General features: G+C 41.2%; 1 long non-coding RNA gene across 3 annotated transcripts in view; it reads left to right on the forward strand.

The window, feature by feature from the left end:
* LOC109253741 (uncharacterized) overlaps positions 1 to 15,022 on the forward strand; it is a 112,784-nt gene that overhangs the window by 1,936 nt on the left and 95,826 nt on the right. The gene's annotated exons all lie outside the window — the stretch shown is intronic.

A 15,022-nucleotide genomic window follows, 5' to 3' on the forward strand; every position in this document is an offset into this window, starting at 1 on the left:
GTGTGTACATTCGCAAAATGGATACTATTCAGCTATTAAAAAGAAAATATTTGTAAGTGCTGATATGAAAAGATGGTCAGGATATGTGATAAGGCTGAAAGCAAGACACTGAGCAAATATACAATTGCTCACACCTACGTAAAATATGTGGGAGTGTGTGTGATATATAGTTACATAGACATTAAAATCTAAAGGAAGTCATGAACTATCCATGTGAGGTATTCTAAAAGGACTTCCATTTCTCCATCGCATTTTAGCTTTTAAACAATGATCAGATGTTATTGGGGACAGGGGGAATAAATATAATTTTATAATATTTTTAAAGGAGAAAAAAAAAGTGATTGATCATTACTTCCCCAAAAAACAAAATCCTGACTATCTAGGGGTCAGTGGACAGGTCGGCCCAAGTTAAACTCCCTCCCGCTGCCTGTTCTTTCCTCCCCAAACATCTCTATACTTAGAAAAGTATTTTCACATACATTATCTCATTAGACTGCAGTTGTTCGCCAGTTTACTTTTATTAGGCAATGAGAGTATAAAAACCAATTCCAAGGGCACAATTGAGTGCCAAGGGCTCTGAACTGAACACACAGGCAGTGAAACCGCAGCTTGCCCACCTCCTTCGCTGGGACACCTCAAGCAAGTGATTTCACCTGCCCAAGGGTCTAACTCCTCATCTGTAAAATGGTGCTAACCATTCAATGTGAGAATACAGTGAAGCAGTGTAGGTAAAATACTTAGCTCAGTTCATTGCTCGTGAGGAACACTGAATGAATGCTAGCTGTTTGGTTTTATTTAAAAGATTTAATAAAGTGTTATTTTTTTAAGGCAATGAACATAAAGAGGAAAACAAAACTTTAAAAGCCCAAGTATCTCCCAGTGGCACAAAAATAATAAGCGAGTTACTCTTTCCAAAGATATTTGTCGTTAAAAGCTTTTTGAGTTTCAGGGGAAAATGTTATTTAGATGCTGGTATATCTGTCAATCCATCTACTGTATGTATTTTTAAAACATATTATAAAAGTAATCTTAGTATACACACCGTTCCCCACCTTGCTTGTTTTCCCTTACCGTATCTCGGTAATTGAAAGAATTGCAACAAAACGGTATTGCATTGAAAATTCTCTGGTGAGGGGCGCCTGGGTGGTGCAGTCGGTTAAGCATTCGACTTCAGCCAGGTCACGATCTCGCGGTCCGTGAGTTCGAGCCCCGCGTCGGGCTCTGGGCTGATGGCTCGGAGCCTGGAGCCTGTTTCCGATTCTGTGTCTCCCTCTCTCTCTCTGCCCCTCCCCCGTTCATGCTCTGTCTCTCTCTGTCCCAAAAATAAATTAAAAAAAAAAAAGTTGAAAAAAAAAAAAAAGAAAATTCTCTGGTGAATATTGCTAAATTGTCCTTCAGAAAGATCATACCAATTTACATTCCTACCAGCACAGTATGACCGTATGTGGTTTTTTATAACCTCACCCTAGGTATTACTAATTTTATAGCTGTTACTTGCTTCAGGGTATGCTCAGGACTAAGAAATGTAGGGTAGTATCATAGAAGGAATTCGGGCTTCAGAGTCAAATCTTCCTAACGTCGTTTGCCAGCTAGATCTTCATTCCCTCATTTGTAAAGTTGGACATAATAGCAGTATCTAAGCTCATAAGGCTCCTTTGAAGAATAAATGAGACGATGCAGTCAAAGCACTTAGTCTTCTAAACACTAACTGCTTAATACATGTAAACTGCTCAGATAATAACTTTCCACTCCCAAGGTTCAAGGATGGGGGAGGGCAATTTCTCCAGAGAGTATGCCCTTGAGATTTAGAACTTTTGCTTTAATTCCGTATCAGCCTCCACTCCAAAGTAACTATTGCTCGGGGAATCATCTGTAAGAACACAGCTGATTTTTAGCGTTGTGAAGAAATCATAGGGTATAAACTGTATGCAGAACATGTAAGTTACAGGTACACAATCCTGTTTTATGCAATTAGCTTGGCACAAGTTTAAAGTGTGAACGTTTGCTTCGGGCACCGATTGTTCACTTCTGTTATCCCTCCCTTTCCAGTTTATACCTCTTTCGGTTGCAAACCCTGCAGCCATGAACTGTTCTGGATCGTTTTCCCTCACTTCCACCCTCCCAGTGAGCCCTTTCACCTTCCAGATCCTGGGAAGAAACCCAAGCCCCGTTCTATTCGTGTCCCAGACGCTTCCCTCTCTTTGGCTTGAAGTTGACTTTGGATTAGCAGAACCCGTGTCAGTAGTGTCCTACTTCGGCAGGGCATCACCTCTTCTTATTTCAGTGCTTTAGGGAGGCCCCTTGATACATATTGTTCTGGGTTCTTCCCAGCTCCTTCTAGCCTCTGAGATTCCAGTCTTCCTTTTCAAATCCTGCGTCCAGCTGCACCAGCTGCTGGTTCTGCATATCAGTCTCCCCAGGTACACAGAACCAATTTTATAACTTTATTATCTCTTTCTCATTATAAAAAAAGTTCTTTGCAAAAAAACTCTTTTCTAAAAAGGTGAAATACCACTACCCAAAGAAAATCACCATAAAATTTTAATTCCTTTCACAGTATTTTTCCCTGAGAGTGAAAACATATTTTTTAAACTAAGAATGTGGTCGTGTAATTTTGCACGCTGCATCTTCCACTGACTGAAACTTCACGTCGGCATAAAGAATTAAAAATACTCACGTACCCCTCAAAGTCTGGGTATGCCTTCTTGCCCATAGTGTCACCTCTCCTACAACCCCAACTACGATTTAATCACATCCCAACTTTGCCCACCTGGAATACTTCACCCAACCAATGGGATTTCATGGGAAGGGCTACTTATCAGAAGTCACTTCTCCAGCCTGGCCAGGAAAACACTCCTATAGAGGCACAAAACTCTTCTTTTCCTGATGTGACAGCTGAGAAAGTTCTCTCTCTAGGAACTCAGGGGCCTGCTAAATAAGAGTGTAACACACTGATCTGAACTCCTTAATCCTTCTCCCTCTCTATTCCATCTTTCCTTTCAAATATAGTAGTGAGGAAAGTATTTTGTAATCCGTTAAGAACTAAATACATTTAAGGACTTAGTATTAATAATAAACATAATCTTTTTTGTTGTTTATATATGCATGTTTATTGGCAATTTAAATCCGATGTATAAATATACTCGCAACTTACAGACACTTGAAGGTAACCTGGAGGATTGTAAAATACAGAAGGTGGGGCCCCACCCCCCAGTTTCTGATGCTGGGGTAGGGCAGATAATTTGCATTTCTAAGTTCCCCAATGCTGCTACTGCCGGTCCAGGGACCCCACCTTAAGCACTGCTGTTGAAAAAAAAGTGGTGGGACTTTATACTTGGGCCTTCCCTCCTCAATATTCAACGGTTTACCTATTCATTCATTCATTCAGTCAGTCAGTCATTCGATACACATTGATTACATTCCTACTCTGTGGCAAGCACTTTGCCAGATAATGGGAATAAAAAGATGGATAAGACACAGTGTCCTAAGGAGTTCGTGGCCTTTTGAAGAACACATACCATGAAATCAATAGTTACTACAATGTGACAAGTGTCATGATACAGATATGGCCAGGGTGCTCTGGGAGACTCAGGAAGGGCATTAGGGAAGGTTGTTTTTTTGTTTTTTTGTTTTTTCAGGAGGTGATTGGGCTGTAGGTGAGGAGGTCAGAAGGGTCGGTGGGGGGGGGGGGGGCCGGGGGGCAGTAGAGCCAGATAAAGCAAAGCCTTGTGTAGTAACCTGAAGGGTGTGACCTTTCCCCTGAAGGCTGTTGGAAGTCATGGAAGGTGATTTTACAAAGGTCAGGGAGTACTACACTGAGCGAAAGTAGGGGATTCGGCACCCAGGCCCAGGTTCAAATATTGGTCGTGATGCTTATATGACCCAGGGAAAGTTACTTAACCTTCTCTGAGCCTCCCTTTTGGCATGTGTAAAGGGGAAAATAATGTCTGCCTCATTTAGGTGTTGCAAAGACTAAGAAAAAGTACCTAAATGCCTGGCATATGGTAAGTGTTTAATAAACGGTGATTATGGTCAGGTTTGAACTTTAGAAAGCTAAAGACAGGGAAGACGTACTTCTCAGATTATTGCAATTCATTCGAAACTACCAGGCTACTTCAAATATGAAGGCCGTATTTGATGTTGGGGCAAGTTGGATGATTTCATGGTATAATGATAGGGATTTATGGATGACAGACTCTATGACAGGCATTGTGATTTACACCACATCATTTTATTTAATTCTTGCCATAGCCTCAAGAGTTAAGTGCTATCATTATCATTCCCAATTTTATAATGAAGGGAGTAAGGCTCAGAGAAGTTAGGTAACTTCTACAAAGTTGCATAGCTTATTGGTGGCAGAGCTAGAATTCAAACTCAGGCCAGTCTGTCCCCAGAGCCTACAATATATTCACCACCTTGTTTCACAGCAATAAGTTCTGTTTCCCTGGAGTATAAAGTAGCGAATGGGTGGTAAGACAATGTTAAAGAATTCGGGCTTTATTCTCCTGTTTCTCTGACCTTGAGCAAGGCTGGTTGTTCCTACTGATTCCATGTCTTCTCTGAGAACATGCCTGCAGGACCTGCCAGGGACCACCTGACCTTGGGTCTGTGGCACCTGCTGCTGATGCTGAGGTTGCCGCAATTACCTTCCCAAATGCCTTGGAGCATTTGCAACAGGGAGCCTCTTTCTCTTCCAGGGGGACCATATTTAACTCCATGGGAGGAGGCGAGGGGTAAGCTTAATTATTTTTAATGCTATTATTACAAATAGCAGTTATTATTTATCGGGCACTCGCTAGGTGTCAAGAATCTGGTGGAACACTTCAATCCTCACAGCAAGTACTATTGTCATCATCCCTCGTTTAGAGGTGAGGAAACTAGGCGCAGGGAAGTTAAGTAACTTACATAAGCTCGCACAGCTGGTGGACGCAGAAGATTCAAGCGGAGAACTGGTACATTTATTTTAACAAACCTTATACTTTTCATGTCTTACTTTGCCCTTGTAACTACACCATTTACAAATACAAATGTAATCCTCTCAAATGCTTCTACCACCTACACGATTTATTACCACACAATAGTTCAAACCCTGGTTGTAATGATATGTATGCAAATATGCCAGTTTTCTCAAAATTACCGCATGCCATAGGAAGTCATTCTGTGGCCATTATCAGAGAGACAAGAGATGACAAGTGTCGGAGGGGATATGGAGAGAACAGAACCCTCGTGCACTGTCTGCAGGAATGCAAATTGGTGCAGGCACTATGGAACACAGTGTGGAGGTTCCTCAAGAACTTTAAAATAGAATTAGCAATTGATCCAGCAATCCCACTTCTGGGTTTATCTACAAAGGAAATTGAAGCTAAATAAGTCAGTCAGAGAAAGACAGATATCATATGATTTCACTCATATGTGGAATTTAAGAAACACGACAGATGAACACAGGGGAAGGGAAGGAAAAATAAGATGAAAATAGACAGGGAGGGAAACCATAAGAGACTCTTAAATACAGAGAACAGACTGAGGGTTGCTGGAGGGGAGGTGGCTGGGGGGATGGGGTAAATGCGTGATGGACGTTAAGGAGGGCACTTGTTGGGATGAGCAGTGGGTGTTGTATGTAAGTGATGAATCACTGGTTTCTACTTCTGAAGCCGAGACTACACTGTATGTTAACTGACTTGAATTTAAATAAATAAAAAAAGACATTAAATCACTCTCTTGAAGACATATCTGCATCCCCGTGTTCACTGCAACATTATTTACAACAGCTGAGACATGGAAATATATATAAAATATTATTCAGCCTTTAAAAAAAAGGAAATAGTGCCATTTGTGACAACATGGATGAAACCAGAGGACATTATGCTAAGTGAAATGAGTCAGACAAAGACCAATATGCTACGGTCTCGCTTATACGTGGAATCTGAAAGAACAAGAAGAACCCAAACTCATAGAAACAGTAGGTTAGTGGTTGGCAGGGGCAGGTCGTTGAGGGAAATGGGTAAAGATAGTCAAAGGGTACAAATTTCCAGTTAGAAGATAAATAAGTTCTGGGGATGGTGACTACAGCTAACAATACCGTATTGTATCTTTGAAAGTTATTAAGAGAGTAGGTCGTAAAAATCTTCACCACACGCACACACACACACACCCCTACACGTGTGTGCACACATACAAATAAGGGAACTATGCGAGGTGAAGGACGTATTAACTAACCATATTGTGGTAATCATTTCACAAAGTACACACATCGCGTTGTATGAAATCATCGCGTTGTACACTTTAAACTTACACGATGTTATAGGTCAATTATGTCTCACTAAAGCTAGGAAAAAAGTCATTCTTCCCCTCCTCCACTTACTATTTTATTCTTCTTGAGAAATGGCAATTTATGATAATTACATTGCAGGCTAAATTTCAGCTATATAGTATAAACCCTTAATCTGAAATTGAAGATTCTTTAAAAGTTGCCAAGTATGGGGGCACGTCGGTGGCTCAGTTGGTTGAGCGTTGGACTCTTAATTTAGGCTCAGGTGGTGATCCTAGGGTCTTGGGATCGAGGCCCACCCCAGCATGGAGCCTGCTTAAGATTCTCTCTTTCTCTCTGCACCTCTCCCCTGCGCAGTCTCTCTCTCTCTTTCTGACAATAAAATACATCTTTAAAAAAGTTGCAAATTATGGTTATGAGACCATTATAGACTCCAGTCCCATTTGACTCCCCTTCCCAGGAGAATTTGTGCAAGTGCTTCACAACTAACAGAAAGTGATATTCTGACCTACTTGGGCCTCCAAGTGCTCTCAGGAATCCCCCCAGCAGGTAACCAAAATTGAGGCTTAGAAAGAAATTGCCTGAAAACTGAATTCTCAGTAATTTAGAAGGGCTGGTGCCTGAATGCTTGAAACGGCTGATCTATAAGTTTGAGAAATACTGGGGAGCCTGGCTGGCTCAGTTGGTGGAGCCTGTGACTCTTGATCTTGGGGTCAAGAGTTCAAGCCCCACCCACCGTGTAGAGATTACTTAAAAATCAAATCTTTAAAAATGTGAGAAACAATGTGAAAAATTAATTTAAAGATAGATACTGTTTGCTAAAATAGCTCATTGTTATTGTCTGTTTCGAATTGGTGGCGATGCATTAAACCTTGTTAATTTTTTTTCTTATCTGGAGCAGCTAGCTGAATATGCTGAGTTCTGGCACTAGGTGGCAGCAAAAGATTAAACTAGAAACGTCCCCCTTTTGTTTTCTCTTTATTTTCGAAATTTTGATAACAATAACAATAAAATCCATTTCCTGGATTTAAACAAAGAAGGCACAACACACATCCTTGTTGCTGTGACAGCGTCACTGAGTGAGAGGCTGGGTTGCTGCTGCTAAGTGGGCCCCTTAGAGAAACCACCAAGATTTGAGGAATTATAGGTCTTAGTTTGACCTCCAGCTTTTAATGGTCTGGACTCCGTTTTGTGTCACCTGGAAAGTTGAGGGATTAGAAGTTTGAAGGTGAGGGTACAGGGGTGAACCCACTCCTGTGAACCAGTTACTAAAAGTCTGGATAATAAATCATTTTAAAAAGAGAAATCTAATTTTCCTTTTTAAAAAATGTGTGTTTGTTTTTGAGAGCTAGAGAGAGAGAGTGAGAGAAAGAGAGACAGAGAGAGAGGGAGACAGAGGATCCGAAGCAGGCTCCACACTGACAGTGGAGAGCTTCATGCGTGCTGGAGCTCACAAATCTGTGAGATCATGACGTCAACCGAAGTTGGATGCTTAACTGACTGAGCCATCCAGGCGCCCCAAGAAATCTAATTTTCAAGCTGATGACAGCACTTGGGCTAATTAATTCAGTGAATGCTCTTCCCATGTGGACAAGATGAACAAATTTAACCCAGACGATCATTTTGAGAGCCAAGGGAGTTGGCTGATGGTAAGGGCATCTCAAACTTACTATGTCTGATATTCAGCATATGTGTGTGTGTGTGTGTGTGTGTGTGTGTGTGTGTGTGTGTGTGTGTGTTAAAGCAATCTCTACACCCAAGTGGGGCTCAAACTCATAACCTGGATATCGAGTCGCATGCTCTACTGACTGAGCCAGCCAGGTGCCCCTCCTTGTTTTTTCTTTTGATCTCCAGAACTTCCCCCTCTTGTGTTTCCTATCACAGTCAATGGTACCACCATCACCAGTTATTAAAAATAGGACTTTGGGGGGCGCCTGGGTGGCGCAGTCGGTTAAGCGTCCGACTTCAGCCAGGTCACGATCTCGCGGTCCGTGAGTTCGAGCCCTGCGTCGGGCTCTGGGCTGATGGCTCGGAGCCTGGAGCCTGTTTCGGATTCTGTGTCTCCCTCTCTCTCTGCCCCTCCCCCGTTCATGCTCTGTCTCTCTCTGTCCCAAAAATAAAGAAAAAAAATAAAAAATAAAAAAATAAATAAAAAAAAATAAAAATAGGACTTTGGGTATCATCCTATATATACACACACATATACATATATGATGAGGTAAGGGTCTGATTTCATTCTTTTGCATGTGGCTAACTAGTTGTTCTAGCACCATATGTTGAAAAGACTAAAAACGTGATTCTAATGGCCTGTTTGCTAGAAATGGTATGACATAGTCCATACTCCAATGGTTCCAAAGTATAGTTTCCAGAGAGGTAGCATTGATATCACCTGCAAACTTGTTAGAAATGTAGTCTCAGATCTCATCAAAGACCTACTGAATCAGAAACTCAGGGGTTGGGCCCAGGAATCTGTGTTTGAATTAAGCCCATCAGGGGATTCTGATGCAAGGTCTAGTTTAGAACCGAGGCAAGTCAAATCAAGTGATGAAGCACATGTACTTAATGAGTATCTGTGTATGGATTATCTCCCTTTCCCTCTCACACTTGGTCAGGCCACCAAATTCTATTGATTCTTCCTCATGAGTATTTCCTGCATGCATTTGCCACCACTTCTTCCTATTCTCAGCCTCATTATCTCAGCTCAGGTTCTCATCACCTCTCACTACAGCAGCCTCCTAATTCCCCTTTCTAACTTGTGCTTTCTCCCTTCCAGGTCAACCCAAGATTTCTAGAATGCTGTTCTCAAATACTACTTTGCATACATCAGTCAGTGCCCCACTCAGACAGGAAAGTGGTAATGCCTCATTGCTTCCAAGATGAAGTACCTATTCAAGGATCTCCTTAATTTGGTTCCAAAGAGACTTTAAAACATTTTTCACTTATGAATTCTCAGCAGGAACCACCCCCTACATAAATTATTCCTTAGACAGACCATGAGCATATTTGCCTCTGTACCTTACTCTTTTCCAAATTCTCCCACCCCATACTCATCACCTCTCCCATTTAACGCCTACTCTCTCCCCTAGATTTGAGCTTAAATGTCTTGTCTTTGAGGATGCCACCCTTCAGTGCTTCAGGGAAGGTAAGGCACCCCTCTTCTTTGCTCCCATAGAACACTATGCTTACGCATTGTATTTTAATTGTCTGTTTGTCTGCTTTTTCATTAGTGTATAAACTCCCTGATGACAGGAACCTTGTTCATTAACTCAACAAATATTTCTTGACCAGTACTACGTGTCGGGCCCTGTATCCCCAGCATCTAGGGAGTATTTCATAACAACTTTTGATAGATTAAAGTGAGGTTTATCCTTTGTTTATGCTGGCCCCTTCAGCCACCTATTATACTGTAAACCACGTTTTGGGGGATGAATTTTTGGACACTTAGGGTGACATCTGAGGTCAAGTATGTGCTACAAAAAATATAAGAGCAACAGGCCTAATGACAAAGAAGAAGGTAAGGAAGGAAACTTGTACTCACCAATGACAGCATGCCAGGTACCTAACAGGAAATAAAGCCCTTTATTTTCTCCCTCTCTATAATTTATGTAAATTTGAAAACTGAAATTAAATATGTGCAAATAGGAGAATTCAGCTTGAAAAGTAAATCCTTTTTTGGCACATTTTTGGGTGTCAGAAAAGATGAGCGTTAGGAAAATGTCGGGGTGCCTGGGTGGCTCAGTCGGTTAAGCGTTGGACTTTGGCTCAGGTCATGATCTCATGGTTTGTGGGTTCAAGCCCCAAGTTGGGCTGTGTGTTGACAGCGTGGAGCCTGTTTGGGATTCTGTATCTCCCTCTCTCTCTGCCCCTCCCCCACTCACACTCTGTCTCCCTCTCTCTCTCAAAAATAAATTTTTAAGAGAAAAAGGTTAGGAAATGTCTTTTAAGTGTGAACTGAGTCCCACTATTCATAATTTACAGGGACATTATGAATTATTTTCCCACTTCTTATCCTATTCTCCTCTAATTAATTAAGGGCCGTAGATCCTTTAGGGGCTTGCAAATCAATATAAACAACGAACCTTTTGCACAATGAATAGATCTGGTACACATATGCAATGTTTAAATGTATGCAGATGTTCTTGTGATGAATAAAATATAGATTCACATACTTTTAGAAATAGATGTTTTGGGCGCCTGGGCGGCTCAGTCAGTTAAGCCTCCCACTCTTGGTTTTGGCACATGTCATGATGTCACCGTTGTGAGATCAGCCTCACGTCAGGCTCCGTGCTCGGCGTGGAGCCTGGTTGGGATTTTCTCCCTCCCTCTCTCTCTGCCCTCCCCGCTCATATGCTCTCACTCTCTCTCTCTCTCTCTCTCAAAAAAAAAAAAAAAAAAAAAGAAATTCTCGTTTCTTCTTATTACTAAAGCAATACACATATTGTAGAAAACTATGAACTGTGGAAAGGAAGAACATAAAGTTTACCTAAAATCCTTCTACCCAGAGGTAGCTACAGTTGTGTATTTTTCAAGAAACTTTTCTTTTATAATAGATTGACATTTGTAGAAAAATTGTGAGGATAGTGCAGAGAGTACCCATATAGCCCCCACTTAGTTTCCCCTATTATTAACGTCTTACATTAGTATGGTACACTTGTTAAAATTGATGAATCAATATTGCTTCATTATGATTGATAGCAGTCTATATGTTTTTCACACTTCCTTAGTTTTTAGCTAATGTCCTTTATCTGCCTGAGATCTCATCTATTAGTTACCACATTACATTTGGTTGTCCTATTTTCTTAAGCTCCTCCTAGCTGTGACATTTTCTCACACCTTCTTTGTTTTTGTTGATATTGACAGGTTTTTAAAATGTTTATGTTTATTTATTTATTTATTAAGAGAGAGAGAGAGAGAGAGAGAGAGAGAGAGAGCGAGCCCGGAAGGGGCAGAGAGCGAGAGGGAGAGAAAAATTCCAAGCAGGCTCCACTCTGTCAGTGCAGAGACCAACCAGGGGCTCGAACTCAGAACCATGAGATCATGACCGAGCCAAAACCAAGAGTCAGCTGCTTAACTGACTGCGCCATCCAGACACCCCGACATCGACAGTTTTGGGGAGTACTGGTCATGTATTTATAGAATGTCCCTCAGTGGGGTTTGCTTGATGTTTTTCTCATGATTAGACTGGGGTTATGGGATTTGGGGAGACCACAGAAGTAAAGGACCATTCTCATCACACCAAATCAACCGTACTATATTTAAGATATACCTATTTTCTCCACTACCCAAAACTAGAGCATCCCTATGAAGTTTTTCATAAGCTGAAATGGCTTAAAGCTAAGAGACAACTGCCATTCATTATATGGGGAAAAATTTGAGCATTCCCAGGTCCAAAAAATCACCTCTCTTAGGATTTTCTGGTAACTTAGTACACATCTTGCTAATGGAGGGACAAAATAAATCCAGATAGAGGACAGATGCTCCCAGACAATGGTTCAAAGCTTTGGTGGCTGGATGCTGACATGCTGAGGGTAGTCGCCAGGGAAGGGGCTGGGAGGCGCCACTCTCGCTGCTCCGGGAATGAGCCACCTCTACAAAAGCTCACCGCCAAACCAACACTCAACCCTCTCCTTGTGTTTCCTCTTTTTTCCTAAAAGCAAAAATCCGCTTTGGATTTCTATCGCTTAGCAAAAATGGGTATCAATGTATGTCTTTCATAAAAGGAAAGTGGTGTGATGCAAACTTTTGAAAAGCAGGACATACCTATATATATTGTTACACTGCACACAGTGTTTTGTACCCTGTTTCTTTTTCATTCAAATGCCTATCGTGAGAGCCTTCCATACCATTAATAGCAGGGTAGGAGTATGTACAAGTTCATGTTAAAATTTGAATGACTTCTGAGGAGTATTTTGTCTCTGTGTCTTTTATTTTTAAAGCCTTTTTAAAAATTTGATTTTATTTTAGAGAGAGAGTGCAGGAGTTTGGGAGAGGAGTAGAAAGGGGGAGAGAGAGAGAGAGAGAGAGAGAGAATTCTAAGCAGGCTCCATACTCAGCACGGAGCCCAACGCAAGGCTTGATCCCACCACCCTGGGATCATGACCCCAGCCAAAATCAAGAGTCAGTCCCTCAATGGACTGAGCCACCCGGGCGCCCCTCCATGTCTTTCTTTAAAAGATGGATTCCCTGGATCCAATTCCTACAGGGATTTGTTTACATTATAAAGGGAGCTCTAACTGAAGAGTCTGCTTCCTGTATCCTGGCATTGCACATCAAGGGCTCTTGGTTGAATTGGACTTTGTGAGCTATTTTCAGGCACTCATTGAATTTGCCTTGGGGTCAGCAAGATGAGAGCAGGTAAGAGAACCATATAGGGGATGGACTAGGTAGAGAATGAAGAAAAACAGGAGACTTAGACTTCTACCTAAAGGGGGAGAGTCCAATTCAGAGTCACTACCTGGGATAGTATCAGAATGGAGAGGATCGGAAAGACTCTTTCTTACTAAACCACAGCATATTCCCATGAATTAAGAGACAAGGGGCGTGGCAGATTTGTGACAGTGGATAGTTGGGTCATTTAGAAGTGATATTTTTATGGAGTGGAAAGTGACCCCAAACAACTAGCTGATTTGTCCTTTAGTCAGCATTTTAGTAGATATTAAAATTTAGTTCATCTGGTTGGACTTTTGCCTCCCATAATCATCACACAATCACATCACAAAATCACATCATTTAAAAACCAACACTGTGGCTGAACACAATCTCCTATTTTGGGTGTTACTGCTAATTGGACAATATTTACTTACTATTCTATATGGGCTAGAGGTAAACCAACTACATTATTAGTTTTAGATAACACAGATTGTGCTGATTTTTGCCTATGCATCCAGAAAAATACATTTGTAGTATCATGCTAGGAAGCGAGGGGCAGGGGGCTTAGACTGGGAGCATCATACCAAAGTATAACGTATTTGCAGCAGTAAATCAGGGTTCAGAGGAGGCTATAGAAATAAGACTGCCAACCCATACTAGATGTCCAAATTCACCCAAATAATAAGCAACCAGGACATCTGAGTTTATTCATTCAAATGTGGTATGCTGGCTACAGCAGTAGACTAAGAAGTATATAACCCAGATTCATCACTTCCTGGCTTGGAGTTTCAATCTCTGAAGGTTCTCTTTAGCGCTCCTAGTCTATGAATCTATGATTCTACTCAGTATGAGGCACTATTCTGGGTAGTTTGTGGGAGTCAAGGTTGTATAAAACACTGTCCATGTTCTTAAAAATCAAAGTAAGGAGTTGAATGGTCCCATGAACACTTAGCAAACATTTGCCACCAGAAGTCAAGAAGGCCTCTAGTACAGAGATAGAGATAGGGCATATCAGGGAGAGTGACACATTTCCAACAACAAAACAAGGCTATGATGTTTGCCTTAGCTTCAACTCCAATTATTCTGCTCCAAATATCCCCTTAGACACTGCTAATATGAAGTGATGACATTAATTGAAAAACAAATACACCGGAACTTAGGCATGTGTGTAGCCTCTTTGAAATAATATCCTTGAAAGATTATTTGAAGATACTTGATAACTGCCTTCACAGCATGTGGCACATGTTCAAATTTACTCAGCTGGAATAGACTTTGGTCATTGGAGAGCAGACAATGTGTTTGGGAATGGCCACATGCCATTTAGAGCCAAGTCAAATGAATAAGACAAGTGATAGAGCTAGGCCATAAATTTTGAGTTAAAAATGAAGTGTGACAATTAAGAAATGAGATTGACTTTCTTGAGGACCTGTAGTTGGCTCTGAAGGCAATTCTTATTCCTAGAGATAGTTTGAGCATCACAAGAACAAGTAGATGTCCTCCCAAGGGAAGCACTTTGAAAGACAACAGCACATGCCTAGCATACTTATGATTTCACTGTTTGTTTACTTAGCAACATCAGCTATGTTATCAGCAGTTAAATATTATACCCAACTATTCCTTGTCATTACGTTTTTGTGACAAGTAATATCTTTCACTTCTGAAGGAAGACATTTTCAAGTAACACTTACTTTCAAGCGATTTTCGTTTGCCCCTCACCGGTGCCTTGCATTATGTGCTAGACGTTGAGCTGCATAACTCCCGCAGCAACCCACTATGGAATAACCATCATTTCCCTCATTTTATAGATGAAAACACCGAGGTCCAGAAAAGTTATGTGGCATCGTGATAGAAATCAGGATCTTCCTTCAAGTTTGCCAAGGATCATAAAAGAACCCTTTTCTGTAGCGCGTTGAAGAAGTTCTTGTGCAGTGAGCAATGTACGAAACATTAGTACAATTTATTTTCTCTTTTTTTTGGTATTGCAACACCGTTTGAACCAACCAGCCAGAGCGCACCGTTGCCTTCCACACTTGCCTGCCAGAGACTAATGTAATAAAACTGACATTTCATTTATTTGACACCTGTTTCTCAACAATAACCCTTCCGAATTTGCCAGTTAGCCACACGAAGGTTTCCCCTCTTTTGTTGTGTGGTTGGTTGGTTTGATGGAGCTTCAAGTTGTTTGACTCACAGTGCATATTCACCTTGGTTGCTGATAAAAGTTATTTTAAATAGTCTCCAGGCTTCTCAATTTTTTTTTTTCACAGCCAAGGAAATAGTAACTATCCAACCCGAGGTAATTAATCATTCTGGACTGTTTTCTTATCTTTCACCTGGGGATAAAAATGTTTGCCTTACCTTTCCTCTCAGAATTGATGGATGGTC

The sequence above is a fragment of the Panthera pardus genome, unplaced genomic scaffold, assembly GCF_024362965.1.
Source record: "Panthera pardus isolate Hobbes unplaced genomic scaffold, ASM2436296v1 HiC_scaffold_27, whole genome shotgun sequence".
NCBI classification, from domain to species: domain Eukaryota; kingdom Metazoa; phylum Chordata; class Mammalia; order Carnivora; family Felidae; genus Panthera; species Panthera pardus.